The sequence below is a fragment of the Saimiri boliviensis genome, chromosome 13 (genome assembly GCF_048565385.1).
Source record: "Saimiri boliviensis isolate mSaiBol1 chromosome 13, mSaiBol1.pri, whole genome shotgun sequence".
NCBI classification, from domain to species: Eukaryota; Metazoa; Chordata; class Mammalia; order Primates; family Cebidae; genus Saimiri; species Saimiri boliviensis.
Window position 1 is genome coordinate 75,642,597 of NC_133461.1, and position 17,874 is coordinate 75,660,470.

The following is a 17,874-nucleotide window of genomic DNA, read 5'->3' on the forward strand; positions in this document are numbered from 1 at the left end:
AAGATCCATGTCTTGTTCCAGGCACAGCTCTCAGAGCTGGGATTAGTCCTTGATGGGTCTGGCCACATGGAATCCTTTTCTAGACTGTATTACATACAAGTTTGTTACTTCTCATTCAGTAGAGCTAACCATCTCTTCCTTCAGCCTAACCTTGACGTCTTCCTCTGTATTTTAAAGCTGCTTGGGTAGGGGGGCTGGAAAGCAGATCGTGCTGCGGAAATTGCTCTTGTGATCTCATTACACTAAAACAGAAACCGCTGTGACCCCTCCTGTTTTTTTCCCCACTCACCCCTCATGACCTAACTTGGCTGCTCATAGTCATCAAGGGCTGCCCTAGAAGCTTGGTTATACTGCAGGGTAATTTATATTCCCCACCATCCATTGGCAATTGGTGCACCTCTCACGTGCACACAGAGCATTTGCCTAAACATCTGATGGGACACGTACAGACTCGTAGGGGAGAAACTGTCTCTTACCTGGAGCTTCTGTTCTTAACTGGGGTTGTCTTGCTTATGTTTAAAGCCCACTGACGGCAATAGCTGGGCCTGTAATTCCCCTTGTTTAACAGTTAACTCAGAATCTTTAAGGGCTGAGTGTGCATGTGTGCGTTTGCGCATTGCTAGACACTTTTATTGCCACCGGCAAGGATTTCGAGGGATTGAAGATGGGGGTTTCCATACATTCACTCCTGTTGCGGTAGAGGGGTGGAAAAAGGGCAGAAGCAGAGGAGGGAGCATCGCCTTTTGTTCTGTGCATTTGTGTCACCTGAGCAGCCTCTTCACCTGCTGACGAGGGTGGGACAGCATTCCTACAAGGGAGAGCTATCTGGGATGGCTCCTCGGCAGCTTCTGAGGCAGGGGCGGAATCAGGGTGCCTTGAAGGCACAGGACTTCACTGGGTATTTTGCATAAATCTAATTTCCCGGGAACACACAATCCTTCTAAAGTTGCTGAGGTCAGGATCGGCGTGGCAGGCGCCAGCAGCCCTGGTCTGGCTGGGGACGAAGCAGCATTTACATAGTGTTCATTCGCTCTTCAAGGGCAATGGCAGAGGCTTTCCTGGAGTTTCTGGAGTCTCCTCAGCTTAGTTAGGTGCAAACAAAGTACATCCTAACGTTGAGAGGATGACAGGACATGCTTCACCATGGATCGTAAACATGGCTGTTCCGCAGGGTCCCCTGTTGTCTCCAGGGCAGGTGGATGGCAAAGACCCCGGTACAAATGAGCGTGGACAGATTTCCTGCGTTTGATTGTGTTGATATGGAGGACAAAGGGCAGGAAGCTGAGCACGGCGGAGAAGAGGAGAGGAGCAGGGAGGAGAAATCTCTAGTGAGAGGACTTTGCTAGTGCCTTGAAGACTGAGGTGGGCTCTTCACTGGTGGAATGGGCCCTGTGAACCTAGGAGTCTGGGGAACTGTTTTCCTCCAAGCTCTGTGACTGATCTTCCATGGAGCCTAAAATTTTCCAGTTAGTCCTTCCTCTGGGTCAAGGCACTGAATCTCTCTAAGACCCACAGAAATGAAGCCATCTTCTCAGCCAGAGGTAGCACTTGAACCTGTCATTATTCATTAATGCATCCATATACTTGCTTATTAAACCTGTCAATCTTAGGATCCAGAGGGAAGAGGAAAATTTACCACCTGATCTCAATTCCAAGCCACCTCCCCATGACTAAGGATCTGTTTTTCACATGGCCTTGTACTAAGGGGACTTCAGGGAGCTTGTGGTCTAACAGGAGGCAAAAGACAGAAACGGTTTTGCAAAGTATAAAGAGTGTTTCATAAAAGGTGAAAATGAGCACCACCTCGGCCCCGTTGATTCCGCTGTATCATTAGCGGCAAATTTCTTCTGGTCTGTTGTTGGAGCTGTTGAGTACTTTGACATTCCTGTTTTCTAGTCGTCTCATGAAAAAAACTATTGAGGTCGATTTTAAAGCATACGATAAAATGCGTAAATCTTAAGTGTAGAGCTCAGTGAGCTTTGACAAATGTTTACATTGTATTCCTCCTCCCAAATAAAAATACGCAACCTTTCCCTCACCCCTTTCTGGTCAATGGCTCCCTTTCCCTAGAGGCAATCATGGTTCTTATTTCTCTCCTAGAGAGTGGTCTCGTCTGCTCTCAACTTCATTAACCGGATCATAGAGTATGCCTCTTTAATGTCTGCCTTCTTTTGCTTCACATAATGTTTTTGAGATTGTCTCTTGTATTTCTAGTTCATTCCTTTTCATTTCTGATTTTTTAACTGTTCCCTTGTATAACTATACCAAAGTATGGTTATTCATATTCTGTTGATGTGCATATGGGATATTTCCAGTTTTTTTGCATAGTTTCAATTATATTCTTATATGAGTCTTTTTGGGGACATATATTTTTATTTCTCTTGGACCAATATCTAGAAGTGAAATCGTTGAGTGATGGGATAGATATATGTTTCATACTAACAAAAAGTTGCCAAACAGTTTTCAAAAGTGGAGGAGCCGTTTTTTCCCTTCACCCCATGAGAGTTCCAGGGACTCTGCCTTCTCCCCAGCACGATGTACTGTCAGCCTTTTTAACGTAATCATTCTAATGAATGTGTAGTGGAATCCCATTGTGGTTCTTCATGTAAAAGTAACCATCAACTCCCAGAGAATCATTTCTTGACATTGTCTCTTAGACCCATCTTTTCTGTTTGGTTGTTTTTAGTTTTTTAAGAGACAGACTCTCGCTGTGTTGCCTGGGCTGGAGTGCAGTGGCTATTCATAGGCATGACCATAGCTCACTGCAGCCTTTGACTCCTGACTCAAGTGATCCTCCTGCCTCAGCCTCCTGAGTAGCTGGGACTGTACATCCATCTTTTTCTTGCCTTTTATCCACCTATAGTTGTAAGCCAGTCTTAATCAACTTGTCTGAACTAGGCAGTGGTCTCTTCACTTGCCTGCCTCCCTCCAGGCAACCAGGCTCCTGATACTGCCCAGGGAGCTTCCGGATTATCTCACTTCTTTGCTGCTGAAAATCTTTAATAACTAACACCAGTATAGGATTTTCCAACCTTTAATTCTTTATGACTTTGGTGGGGAATACTTTCTTCAGAGCAGAGCTCTCCTGGTTAGAAAAGGGATGGGGCCGGCTTCTCCCCCATCCCCCTTTACAATCCCTTTCTATTTGCAGATGCTGGGGTTCATCTGTGGGACTCATGTGCTTTCTGGAGTCTATGCTGGAAACCACCTCCTGACCAGATCTCCCTGACCTGGTGATGTGATATCTCTAAATTACTTTGGCAGTCACATCTTTCCTAACAGCTCCCCGTTAAAGAAGCTTACCAACTGTTTAGAGAGTTAAGATCAACACAAATGCAGAGATCAGTAGCTGCATGATTTAGACTTCACTGTACATCCCCTCTGCCTGTCCTGTGTGGCCTGTGTGAACCATGATTTACTGGGGCCCATGTACTATTTCCTATGTGGGGGTGGGGGTGAGGGGGGGCTTGTGGGAGAGAGAACTAAATTGGATTCCACTTAAAAAAGTTGTGGTGGTGGCTGGGTGTGGTTTCTCGTGCCGTAATCCCAGCACTGTGGGAGGTCGAGGTGGGTGGATAGCTTGAGCTCAGGAGAGCCAGATCCTGTCTCTACCAAAAAGAAAGAAGAAAGAAAGAAAGAAAGAAAGAAAGAAAGAAAGAAAGAAAGAAAGAAAGAAAAGAAAAAATGTAAAAATTAGCTAGGGATGGTTGCATGCACCTGTAGTCCTAGCTGCTCAGGAGGCTGAGGTGGGAGGATTGCTTGAGCCCCGGAAGGTGAGGCTGCAGTGAACCATGATCACACTACTGCACTCCAGCCTGGGTGACAGCAAGATCCTGTCTCAAAAAAAAAAAAAAAAAAAAAAAAAAAAAGAAAAGTTTTGGTGAACAGAATGACAACACCAAATGCTGATGGAATAGAGCTACCTATGGGTCTTGAGTAAGACTGAAGGACAAGTTTTACTGTCACCAAGTTTTGTCATTGGTCAAATCTGCTTGGGAAGATGCCTCTGCCTCCATGAGACCTGGTTCGGATTTGATCAGGGCCATTGGCTACATGGTGGAATGCCTTGGTTTTCTACTCCTACAGAGCCTGCGGAGTTTTGGGGAGGGAGACAGTTTTTTTTTTTTTTAAATCTCTGTTAAAGGTGTCTTGGGGCCTCTGCTTGGAATCATCTGAGCCTAGCAACAGGGAGCCAGAAGGGTTTTGAGTCATTTGGCACTAGGGCCAAAAGCAGGCAGCAGAAAAGCCCATAACTACCTCTGATGGGCTCCAGTGGGCTCTATTAGGATGCAGGATGGCCTGGCTCTGCAGGGTAAAGCCACAGCTTGTCGGAAAAACAATACAGGCTCGGATGGCTCGGATGGCTCCTGGTCTGGACGCACCATTTACAAAGAGCCTAAGTTAAGTGGGCAGGTGGCCAATTTTTGAAGTCTAGTGTCATTTGAAATGAACACAAACAGTGGGGGATTGCGAAAACCTGTGAATGCCACTGTGTTCAAATTAGCTGTGGGAGTTTCAGACATGGTTGGTGTACAGTACGCATTTGGCATAAACTTCATCTCAAAAATGCCCTACCTGTCCTTGGATTGTGATCTTTCATTAAATCAACTTTTGGTTTTTTCGTGTGTGTGTGTGTGTGTGTGTGTGTGTGTGTGTGTAAACAATAATCAGCCCTTTAAAAAATTGAGTCATTTAAAAATAATTAGCCCTTTTATAATTAGCCCTTTAGGGTATCCTGCAGCATTTTTCCTTCTTTCTTTTCTTACCCAAATGCAGAAATTGACCACTACTGGTCTCCAGGCAGGGGCTTTTGCCTTTCCCTTCTGTACTGTTTTAACTGCTAGGAGCTGTGCGCACGTGTCCTGACTGCCGTCTTTTTTGCCTTGTCTATGCCAGCTCCGCCTGCAGGCTGTGGACTGAGGCCTTGCTCTTCAGGATGCTCATTAGGTCAGGGGCGCATTCTCAGGAGTGAGGCAGAAGAAATCCACAAGCCTGAGCTAACCCTGCCAAAGGATTGGACTCCTGGAATCCCTTCTGCCTGATGCAGCAGACTCCCTGAGGTCCAGCCTGCATCCTTTCAGCATTTAGAATTCTTACCACCACCTTCATTTTGTCATCACCAAAGTTCTCTTACACATCTCAGAGTTGTTTTACCCATCTGTTATTTATAGAACTATATTTTAAAGGGAAGTGTCTTGTTCTTCATTTTCTTTGAGTGGTCGGTCCTAGCTTCACTCTCTATAGGCATTTCAAATTGTGTCTACATAGTCAGTACTCAGTGCTTGTTTGCGTTTTGGAGTATCTCATTGGAAAGTCATCCAGGATGGTGATTTAGAACATAAGGTCTGTAGACCACTGAGGTTTCCAAAGACTCTGATCTAGTTTGGATATATGTCCCCTCCAAATCTTGTGTTGAAATATGATCTCTGGTATTGGAAAGACAAACCACTGGAAGTGGGGCCTGGTGGGGTGTGTTTGGGTCGTGGGGGCAGATCCCTGATAAATGGCTTGGTGCCCTCCCCATGATAATGAGTTTATGTGAAATCTGTTTGTTAAAAAGTGGCTGGCTCCTCCTCTCTCTCTTGCTCCTTCTCTGGTCGTGTGACACGCTGCTCCCCCTTCACCTTCTCCCGTGAGTAAAAGCATCCTGATGGCTTTCAAGAACAGATGCTGGCATCATGCTTCCTGGGCAGCCTGCACAACCATCAGTTGAATCAACCTATTTTCTTTATAAATTACCCAGCCACAGGTATTCTTTTATAGCAACATACAGATCAATACAGACACTTTCAGGGGTTCTCTGAGGTCAAAATGACTTGCTTAATGATGTTAAAACATTATTTGCCTTTTTCACTGTGTTGAAGCTTAGGCTGATGAGGTAAAAGCAAAGATGGGTGAAGCTGTGGGTGCCTTTATCCAAATCAAGGCAGGGGCACCAAACCACTGAAAGTCAGGGCAGCTGCTTCCTACACACAGTTAAAAAGAAACCAAAAACAAACGAAACCCTGCCAGTTTTACTTAGGAATGTCCTTGCTGAAGTGGTAGAAATTATTAATTGTATTAAATGTCAACCTTGAAGACACATCTTTTAATATTCTGAGTGGTAAAATGAGAAGCACACATAAAGGACTTCTGCCTCTTACCACTGTACAAAGATTGTCTTGAGGAAAACACCCTTATGCAGTTGTTTGAGTTGTGAACTGACCTTGAGCCTTTTTCATGGGATGTCATTTTTTTACTTGAAAAAAAAAATGACTAGTAGACAAAATGACTATTCAGACTTAAATATTTGGGAGACATTTTCTTAAAATGGCATGAAATGAACCTGCCATTTCAAGGAACATAACTGACCATTTTTTTTTTTTTTTTTTGCCAGTGATAAAATTCAAGCACTCAAGCCAAAATTAGAATTGCGTTAAAGTTTGGAAAATTCCATCATGAAGAACTTGACAACTTCCCAAATCTCAAAGACTTTTCTGATGAGATGGTTTATATTAATGAGTGTTCTTTTTTGATATTATATAATGAAATGTATCAAAATTTGGAAGATCTACATAACTCAGTGAACAGTTTTACCAATGCATGATGTTACAAAATCATGGGTGGGTAAAAGATCTAATCCAAAGTGCAAGATACACCAAAAGAAGTTTTATAATGGAGTACAAAAAGTTCATTGGTATGGTTTCATATTGCATATTGCAAGTAACCTTTAAGGAACTACCCCTTGTCAAATATTGGTGAAAAAGCAAATAGAAAACATTTATAACTATCTGATAAGCCTATTAAAGCTTCCCTTTTCCAACCATATATCTGTGTGAAGCTGGATTTCCTTCACAAACTTCAACTAAGACAGCGTATCACAACAGATTGAATACAGATGCAGTTAAGAAAATCCAGCTATCATCTAGTAAGGCAGACATAGATGGGATTTGAAAAACGGTAAAAACAATGTTCCTCTTCTCACAATTCTTCTAAAAATATAGCTTTTAAAAAATGAACCTTTTATTTTAAAATAATTTTATATTTAAAGTAAAGTTGCAGGAAGCTAAAAAATAGTTGGTATCATAGAAGTAGAAAGCAGAACAGAGGATACTAGAGGCTGGGAAGGGCAGGGGGTTGGAGGATAGGGGGAGATTTGTTAAATGACAGAAAATTACAGCTAGGCCTGTAATCCCAGCATTTTGGGAGGCCAAGGCAAATGGATCACTTGAGGTCAAGAGTTCAAGACCAACCTGGCCAACATGGTGAAAACCCGCCTCTACCAAAAAATATAAAAATCAGTCAGGCGCCTGTAGTCTCAGCTCCTTGGGAGGCTGAGGCATGAGAATCACTTGAACCTTGGAAACAGGCTGCAGTGAGCTGAGATCATGCCACTATACTTTCTCCTGGGCAACAGAGTGAGACCCTGTCTCAAAAAATAAAATAAAATAAATAAAAAACTGCAGCCTAGATAGGAGGAACAAGTTCTAGCATTCTATAGCAGAATGTCAGTTTAACATCCTACAGCTATAGGAAGACTATAGGTAACAGTAATATATTATATAGCTTCAAATAGCTAGAAGGGAGGACATTGAATGTTCCCAACATAAAGAAATGATAAATGTTTGAGGTATGTATGTATGATAATTGCCCTGATCTGGTAGTCACTGTACATTGTGTGTATCGCAGTGTCACTGTGTACTCTATACATATGTGCAATTATTATGTGTCAATTTTAAAAATTTGAAAATAAAATGCTGCAAGCGTAGTGCAGAGAGCGTCTATAAACCCTTCACTCAGTTTTCCCCAATGTTAACATCTTAGCTGACCGTGGTACACTTGTGAAAATTAGGAAATTGACATTAGTACGTAACTATTAACTAAATGGTAGATTTTCTTTGAATTAGTTTTTCTATTATGTATCCTTTATGTGATCCAGGATGCAACCTAGGATACCACATGGCATTTAAAATATAGTTAACTTTTTTTTTTTTTTTTGAGATGGAGTTTCACTCTTGTCACCCAGGCTGGAGTGTAATAGTGAGATTTTGGCTCACTGCAACCTCTGCCTTCTGGGTTCAAGTGATTATTCGGCCTCAGCCTCCCTAGTAGCTGGGATTACGGGCACCTGCCACCACACCCTGCTAAGTTTTGTATTTTTAGTAGAGACAGGGTTTCTCCATGTTGGTCGGGCTTGTCACGAACTCCTGACCTCATGTGATCTGCCCACCTTGGCCTCCCAAAGTGCTGGGATTACAGACGTAAGCCACCGTGTCTGGCCAAAACATAGTTAACATTATAGAAATATACTATATATGTTAACATGTAATGGTTTATTTTTATTTTAAAATGAGTTAATAAAAATTTTTAAAATTTCTCAGTTTTAACTTTGAACACAGTAAATAATGATAGATAAGCCACACATAGACAAAAGCCCTTTCTAAATCTCAGTGACATTTAAGTGCATAAAAGTGTTCTGAGGATAAAAATATTTGAGAGCTGCTGACCTAGAATATTCTGTATGAGGAGAATGTTTATATGTGTAAATGCAGGACTGTAAGGAGAGCTGTAAGGTGAGGGTTTATTTAATGTCTCTGGGGAAATCCCCCCCACCATGTGATCTGTAAATACACAAGTGTGCAAAACTAAATTTAATGAGAAAGAACTCGAGGACTGGAGGGAGCACTAGATTAAGCACTTCATCTAGCCAGCCCACAAAGGGTTTCTAGTGCCTACTGTGTGCTTGGCAGCAGGGATACGGCCATCCATAAGATAGAAGTGGTCTCTACCCCACAGAGCTTAAATTTTAGGGGGTGAAAGTTAGAGAAAAAATACATAAACGGAGACTTTCCATGACTGTCCGCAGTGATCCGCCCTGTGAAAGGAGGGTAGTGTGATGTCGGCAGAGGAGGCCTGGACTGTGCAGATGGGGGCTCGCTGCAGAGACCTTCCACATCCGCCCTTCCTCCACGGTTGATGAGGGGAAGGCTAATGTGGAAGGAGGGCAGTGAGTGACGGGGCCAGCCGGCAGGGCGCAGACTGGGCGGTGCTCACAGGCCAGGCGAGGGCTTTGCAGTTTATATTCATTGCCTGGGTAACATTTCCAAGCTTGAAGCGAGAGATGGCTGGGATCTGATTGACCGCATGAAGGATGGATTGTGAGATGTCTGGATGAAGGAGGGAGGGCAGGCGTCTTCCAGGCAAAGGACAGTGGCAGCTGAAGACTAGGTGTGCTGCCTGAGGGCAGTAAGATGCTGTCAGATTCAGTGTGGACAGCAAAAGTCAAAGCAACGTGTCCTGCTCACAGATAGGATGGGTGGGAAGGAAAGGGATTGCAGATTTCCGTTCTGAACCGTGTACTAGGTGGGGAAGCCTGTGAGGCGGCACACTTGCTGATGGGATTTAGTTAAACTCTTTGGGCTCAAGTTAGGTTTGAGCCCGTTTAGATATCCAGGCACAGAATCTGCTATGCAACTGAGCTGATACTGGTCATGTACCTGCTCCATGCCAGCCACTGATCTAGACACAGAAAGCAGGCCTCGTGAATGACATATACAAGCAAATAATAAAAAATCATGTTGGCCCCTCTCTCCTGTCTCGGTTCTGTGGAGGTGGAGAAGACAGAGTGAGTGATGCCATCTGGGTGTGCTGTCTTCTCTTCCCACCCTTTTCTCGGGGATATGTTGAAGGTGACTGAGGTACGAGAGAACATCTGAGAATCAGGGCAGGTGTGTGTCCTTCAGGGGACAGGTGGCACCACTGGGGAATAACTTTGCGAGTTATTGGGACCCAAGAGATTTAAATATAACATCTTTTATCTCTTTCTCTTGGTAGGCTTAGAGCATTTTATGTTCCTCCTCCTTCTTGGATCTGTGGGAGAGAGGTGGATGGGGAAATGTCATTACTTATAAATATGTTATGAGTAAACAATGAAAGGACTCAGAAAGGCAGAAGCGAAGACTGTTTTTCTGTGGAGTGCCTGGCTGTGTGTGTTTGGCTTAAAGATGATGAAAACAGGGCGATTGTGTGTTGAGAGTGGCCTGAGGCCAACGCAGAGCCCAGGAAGAGGCTGACAGGCTTCATTGCTTCCTCCCACACCCCGTGGCCCCCAGCTTTATTCCTAGATTTGCAGGCTGGGTTCCTGGGCGTCACTAGGCAGCTGTGCAGGCCTGGCCTGGGGACTTCTGATGCCAGCATGGGATAGGATGGCATGGGATGGGATGGCACCTTCAGCCTGACAGCAGCTTGTCCTCCCACATGGCTGGCCGTCTGTCAGGACACAGAGCGATGACCTGCAGGGGGCCTCAGGGTGCTCCTTGGTGCTGAGTCTGGAGTCGTTTCCAAAGCAGCTCATTGGGGAAAGGATGTAGGTGCTGATCTTGTTGGAACCAGGAACCACAATGGAGGGATTTTTGAATTAAGGAAGGAAATGATCAAAGAATGATACAACCACCCCCAATTCCTGAGTAAGAGTACTGGTATAAAAAGAGTAATAATACTTGTAGTAATAAAGATAATAGTAGTGACCATTTGTTTAATTCCTATTGTGCAACAAGAACCATTGGGTACTCTATATTCTTTTTTCTCCTCGTGATAATGTTATGATGTGGTCATTATTATCCCTATTTTACAGATGAGTCAACCGAGGCTGGGAGAATCAATGACTTCCCCAAAGTTATGTGGCTCGCGAATGGTGAAGTCAGCATTCGCTGCTGCGTGCGTCCCCAAGCCTGCGCTTTTCCCTCCTCAATCATGCATGGCGGCCGGACTCATGCCCAGGCCACCTCCCATTTTTCTTCAGGAGGTTCAGCTTCTTCCAAACAACAGACGAAAATCACTATGCTTTTCCAGTAATGGTGTTGGTAGAGTCCTTAATTCAAACATTTGATTGTGTTTCTGGGAATCACCGCGTTAAAGATCGGATGTGTTGGACCACGGCTGAAGTCCTAGAGTGGAAAGGCTGACGTCCGCGTCGAGGGCGGCTGTATCACCCATAGGCATGTGCTCTTTCTTATGCGCTGGTGTTGCTTTGGGCCACGCATTTCCCTTCGAGAGTTATTATTTTCCACCATCGGAAACCCTCTTCTTTTGTTTCTCTAGGCTGTTGGGTTTCGTTTACCTGTTTGGGTTATTAACATCTTTTTCCCAGGACAACGGATGACAAGAGGAGCTAGACTGAAGGGGAGACAAAAATCTAGCGTCCTGCAGATAAACCGCTCCTCACTGACAACATTGCCCACTGCCGGAAGGCAGAGTGGTCCCTGTGGGTCTGAGAAAAAGCCTGGACTTTAAAATGAGAGGCCGAATCATGTGTGCTTTCAAAACGATTTCACATAATCTGTGGGTAGGTTAGTACTCTCTGGAGGCAAAGAAGGGCTGACCTCAGGGTTTTCTGTCGGAGCCCTGCAGACATCTGTCTGATTAAGCAGGGCTACCTTGTACCTGGTGGATGGGCTTCAGCTGCCACATAGAGGGGATGCCAGGGAAGACTCCTGGGTCTGAAGTCACCTCTGCAGGTGCCTTCATTTCCCTCACAGCTCAATTATAGGAAACGTGAAAGTTACGAGAGAAGGCATTCCTTGGGAAAGCAGTCTGGTCCACAATCCCTGCTGCCTGCCTCAGGCCTAAGGGGCATCATAGTGAAGTCTGAGAGCACCTGACATGCTGCAGGGGAAGAAGTGGAAATTTCCCAGGAATGCCCATTGCCCTCCCACTTCCTCCCCTTCCCTGTCCTTCTTCAGTGCACCTGGCTTTAACTAGAGAGGCTAAGTTGCTTTGGGAAACAGCCAGGCTCTCTGCTTCCCCACTCTGAGTTGCAAGGAGACAAGAACAATGCCAGCAACTTCCTGAGATCATGTAGGACATTGTGGTTTGAAGAGCACTTACCTGGGTAACACGTTGTTGAATTCTCATTAACACCTTAGTGTAATCAACAGAAAATATGACTCTACCCAGTTTTTAGAGGGAGAGGCTGAAACTTACAGAGACTTATAGAAGCTATTTTCTCCAGGGTGACTGGATTTCCATCCCCCCGCCCCCCCCCTTTTTTTTTTTGAGATGGAGTCTTTCTCTGTTGCCCAAGCTGGAGTGCAGTGGTGAGATCTCAGCTCACTGTGCCTTCCGGGTTCAAGCAATTCTCCTGCCTCAGCCTCCCGAGTAGCTGGGATTACAGGCACATGCTACCAGGACCAGCTAATTTTTCTATTTATAGTAGAGACAGGGTTTCACCATGTTGGTCAGGCTGGTCTTGAACTCCTGACCTCACATGATCTGCCTGCCTTGGCCTCCCAAAGTGCTGGGATTACAGGCCTGAGCCACTGCGCCTGGCTTCCCCCATTTCTTTCTCATAAGGGATTGGGAAGGGTTGTGTGTGTTTCAAAGCCAAACAGAAGCCTGAGCTTATGCTTTTAGTGTTCCCTGTAAAATGATGACCTACCTGAACCTCTCCTGCCGTTAAACATTGGAACAGACAGTGCCAGCTCTCTCTGAGAGGTGAGCCTCATACAGATTTGCAGCAGCTGTGTGGGTCTGCCCTGCCAAGTCCCCACTCTTAGGCCATGCCCGGCCTTGCTCCTGCAGTTCCTGACTCAGTCTCAACCTGGAGAGATGCAGGACGCTCCTGGAAACGGGGACACTGAGGGGGAGTGAGGTGCAGCAACGCCGCCACGGCTTGTTAGCAGTTTTCACCATTTATCAAAGGAGATGAAAAACAAACAGTGCAGTGATTTTAATTACTCTGCATCGAGGAGGTGATCAAACACCCAGTGACTTTAATTATGGAATCCAGAGCCAGGCAGCTCCGCGGCAGCTTCGGCCTTGCCCAGGATACCCTATCCCCCTGTGGACTAGAGCTCGGCTGTCCCAGCATGAGCTCTGCACCTTTGCTCTCCCTGTAAGTCCTGGAAGAGTGTATGGAAATCGGAAAATCTGGCTTCCTCATGGGCTGGGGATTGGGTTGACTGGGATGATAGGGGCCATGGTAGACTGGATCATGGATGAGGGAGAGAGATATATATATAAAAGGGTATACATAAAAAAAGAAACACTGCAAGCGTATTATTGAGGGTGGGACATTTGGAAGAAAGTGTGCAAATAGTTGCCATCTCCTGATCTCAGCTGGAACTGGCTGGTCTGCAGACTATTTAGTGAAAGTTTGACAGATCCAGCTGCTGCCTCTCTTAATGCCTCAGGAAGGCTGTGGTGGAGATGCTCTCTCTGGAGTTTGAAAGACGCTGAAGTCCAAACCTTCGAATTCCAGGATTCACAGATTAGGAGAAGTCCTGCTTCCTCCCTGCTGAAAGGCCATCTGTCAGCTGGCTGGCTCTCCTCTTGACCTCTCATTGTCTTTTCGGGCTGGTCCTAATTGATGCTTGGCTTTATCCTTGTTAAGTACTTTTTTCACCCTCACTGCCCCCTCCACCCTTAGGTTTTTTTTTTTTTTTTTTTTTTTTTTTTTTTTTTTAACTAGCAAGTGCATTGAACTTGTGAGGTTGAAACATTTCATAACAGGCTATTTTTTTTTTTTTTTTAATTCCTTGGTGTCGACAGCGCAGTGAACACAGGTTTTCACTGTGTCTTCCCAGTGGTCTCTTGGCAGGATTATCTTGCCCGAATGTAAGCTCCTGTCTTGCCTGTAGTTAGATTACAGGATACTGCTATTTTTGTTTTTTTCAGAAGTCTGCTATAATCTACCTATTGATAGAGCATTTTACTAACTTGAGCAAAAGCCACATTATCTTTCAGAAGCAGAAAAATTGTCAACTGGTACACAGCGTCTGGGAGAGAGCAAACCTGAGGGCAGCGTGGTTTTAATTGCCTGGAGATGCCCATTAATAACTTTTAACTTTTTATCCTCTTCTGTGGGCAATCAACAGACTGTCAAATAATTTTCTCTAGAGGAAATACTTGAAATAAGAGTATATTCTCTAGAGAAGCAAAGCTTTTGAAAACAGTAATGAAGATGCTTAATTTTTTTTTTTTCTTTTTGGAGCTGTTTGGCCATATTGATCTGAGAACAGACCCAGGGCATCCACATACTTCTTTCAGGAGGAGATCCAAGTTCCATGAAAATGGAGGAACTGAGCTCATCGAAAGGTGAAATTGTAAGAGCTGTAGATATGATATTTATTGGTCATTGACATTCTACCTGCAGACTTACTTAGCACTTGCAGTCATATTAACCGGGACCGAATCTCCCGATGGACAAGGGAATTCAGTATCTTGCTTTTGTCTTTTCGACGGATGAGTTTGTACGGTTCATGGCCATGAGGTCACCCCATGGGCTGTCCTTGCTGGAAGAATCTTGTTATTTGAGCTCACATCAATGCAATCAATAGATGCCTGAGTTCTTACCCTGATTCTGCCACAGACCACGTGACATTATGCAAGTCATTTAATTTCTTGAGGCCTCAGTTTCTTCATCTGTCAGATGTAAGATGATACTTTTACTACCCCAAGTGAGTTTAAAATGTGATGAATGTGAGATACTTTGGAATTCTGGAAAGCTTTATTGCTAATGTAGGGTGTATTAGGAATCTCCAGAAAAACAGAACACACACCTACATACACACACACACACACACACACACACACACACAGAGAGAGAGAGAGAGAGAGAGAGAGAGAGAGAGAGAGAGAGAGACAGCACATGCAGAGAGAGAAGATAAGAGATTTATTTTAAGAATCAACTCATATGATGATGGAGGCCAAGGGAAGGCCTGCAATCTGACATTTGCAAGCTGGGGAGCTAAGAAAGCTGGTCATGTAATTCAGCTTGAAACTGAAGGCCTGACAATCAGGTGCACCCATAGTCCTGGGGCCAGAGAAGATGGATGTCTCAGCTCAGGGAGAGAAAGAGCAAACACACCCTTCTCTGCCTTTTTATTCCATTCTAGCCCTCAACAATTGACTGATGCTCATCCTCAGTGGTGAGCATGATCTTTGCTCAGTCTACCTGATTCAAATGCTAATCTAAGAACACCATCGACTACATGCCCGGAAATACTGTTTTACCAGCTATCTGGGCATCTCTTAGCCCAGTCAAGTTGACACATAAAATTACCTGTCACATGTGATAAACTGTTATTCATTTACCTCCTTTCTGTAAAAGAAACAGTCTTCTCTTCTCCCGTTACTCCTCAGTGGTTAGGTTGGCTAGTGGAATACTTGGGCACTTTCCAGAGTCCCCCAGGCTGGGATAAAGAAAAAACCCAGGGTCTATTAGTTTGACTTTGGCTGAGTTGTTCCATTGCCAGTTATATGAGTCCTGGTTTTCTGGGTACACTGTGTACATGGAGGGGAAAGACAGAAGGGACTGATCTTAAAAATGTGTGCACTTTCTTACTGGATTTATTTTCCAGTCATGCCCCAATTGCTCTATCAGCCCAAACTCAAGGCCACCATCAAATTTGTTCAACTGATTTTTATTTCTCTGATAGCTTCTGCCATCTCATGCCAGCAGGATGTAGTGATGACTTGCAGGCGTGCATTCTGCAGAAAGTAGGCAAGGAGCAGTCTCAGGTGTGATGGTGAGTCTCCTTGAGATCCTCGAGCTGGCAGCTGTTGAGTCAATGTTGCCCTTCTGTGTAGTAACCACTGTGAGTGTTGAAGGCTGGAAAAGTGCTAAGAACCTGGAGATAAAAGCCCAAAATATTAGGGCTTGCTGCTGCTGCTTTAGAAAGCCCAGAGAAGACATTTTAGCCCAGCAGGAAGAGGAAGTGTCTATTCTCCTGGGAAGGCCTCTGTCCCTGGAAAAGCAGGATCTCATGGGTCCCTTTCTCAGCTCCCTTCCAGTTCTAGCCCATCTTCCAACATACAAATGCCACTTTGGAGTGAGCTGGACACAGGGGCCCATGCGATCCTGCTGGGTCGCTGATCTAGTCAGCATGTTACAACTTGGTCAGTTGTACATGTGGGTCTTTTGTCATGGGGCTGTGGGACCGAGCAGTGACTGGAGAGGTTACCCACATGCAATGCGTTAGAATGAAGGATTTGGTTCATATTTATAAACAACATCCTGGCAATGAGAGACATTGACATAGGAGGAAACCGAAATTGCCTCCTGGCCTTGCCTCTCTGCCAGGGGTTTGCATTTCAGAGCTAAAGATGCTTTGGAGAAGTCATTTTAAAAATGTATTTTAGGCCAGCTGTGGTGGCTTATGCTTGTAATCCCAGCACTTTGGGAGACCGAGGCGGGTGGATCACCTGAGGTCTGGAGTTCAAGACTAGCCAACATGATGAAACCCTATCTTTACTAAAAATACAAAAAAATTAGCTGGGCCTGGTGGCAGGAACCTGTAATCCCAGCTACTCAGGGAGGCTGAGGCAGGACAATCGCTTGAACCTGGGGCGTGGAGGTTGCAGTGAGCTGAGATCGCACCATTGCACTCCAGCCTGGGCAACAAGAGTGAAACTCCATCTCAAAAATAAATGTATTTTATAATATACTGTAGGACTCTGGTTGACTAAAGACCAGCCAAGGACCAGCCAGATCAGAGCTCCATCATTATTACCTTCTTCTTGCAGGGATTTAAAGTGGAATTAAGTGATCAGAAGTGCCTGATTGTTCATGGACTCTATGTCACTGGCAGGTGAGGATGTGTAAATCACTGCTTTCTATTGACCCCCAAATCAAGTGGAGGAGTGCAGCCAGGCGCTGTACAAGGCTGGGTGGACTGCAGACTGCAATTGGCTTTGCCTTTTCTGACCGTGAGATCTGGAATTCTGTTAGAGCCACAAATTATTTCTCCTTTCAGCAATTGAAAAGAAAGAAAGATAACTGGAAGATAACTGGGATGCTTTAATAAGGATTACAAGACCCTTGAAGCAAATACTAAATCAACAGTTTGATTTAAAAGCTCTGGAAAGACTCCCGGATTTGGAGTCAGGACACATGGCCTGGAATCCCTGCCCTGTTTGTGCAGGTTCACTGTGGTCTGAGTAGTGGATGAGGCCGTGGGATGGTATAGCTCAGAACAGAGGTGCACTTGGTAGGCAGAGGGAGAGTTGATGAGCTTGCTCAGTCCCTTGGGGGACTGCCATTGCTGCCCCCCAGGAGCCACACTTGCTTGTTTACCTTAGTGCCACCTATAGGTTCAGGTGCTTCACCTACAGGAGGGCCTTGTGGGGCTGGGGGCACGGTAGGGGGAGACCTAATACTTTCTACCCAGACCTGTTTCTGATCACAGAGGCATCATTTTCTAACCAGAGAGGAGCCCCTCCATTGGCTGTCTACATAGTAGGCACGTGCTGCCTGGCTGGCCTTGGAGACTGCCCTGCCCAGGACAGTGCAGAGATGAATCCTGCAGCTGCTCTGTTTAGGACCACCCTCTGGGATCTTCTTAACAGTGCTCAGGATAAAACTCAAAATAGAAACAGGAAGTTCTATTGAGACACAATAGATTACACTAGTGCATTTTACTTTTATTACTGCATTCCCAGTGCATTTTATTTTGTTATTTTGTTAGCTTATTATTATCTGGCTAAAGTACTTGGAATGGTGCTGGGTACTGAGTACAGAGAAGAGAGACAGTTTTTGCCTCTAAAGGGCTCACAGTCTAGAGGAGAAGCAGGCAGCCAAGCACAGAATCGTGGGAGTCCACAGGGAGCCAGGGAGCCTGAGCAGGGGGCACTGGCCCAGCTTGGGTGAGAGGAATAGGGATGTCTCAGAGAGATGATGCAGAGGAGAGAACCCAGCCTAGACGTGGAGGGGACAGGGAGCAGGCACATTGCTGGTGGCAGTGGGGCGGGTCTCTGGAGTGGCCGGGATCGGTTGGCCATGCAGCTGAGCCGGATGCCTTGCCTGGTCCCAGATGCATTTACGTCCAGTAGGAGTTAGCAATTGTTCGGGTTTCAAACTGGCTCTTCTCAGAAACAGGGGTAGTCGAGGTCCTGGGG

At 45.2% G+C, this 17,874-nt stretch overlaps 1 protein-coding gene across 4 annotated transcripts in view; it reads left to right on the plus strand.

Moving 5' to 3' along the window:
* The window catches only part of ZMAT4 (zinc finger matrin-type 4), a 386,463-nt gene that overhangs the window by 40,028 nt on the left and 328,561 nt on the right, over window positions 1-17,874 (plus strand). The gene's annotated exons all lie outside the window — the stretch shown is intronic.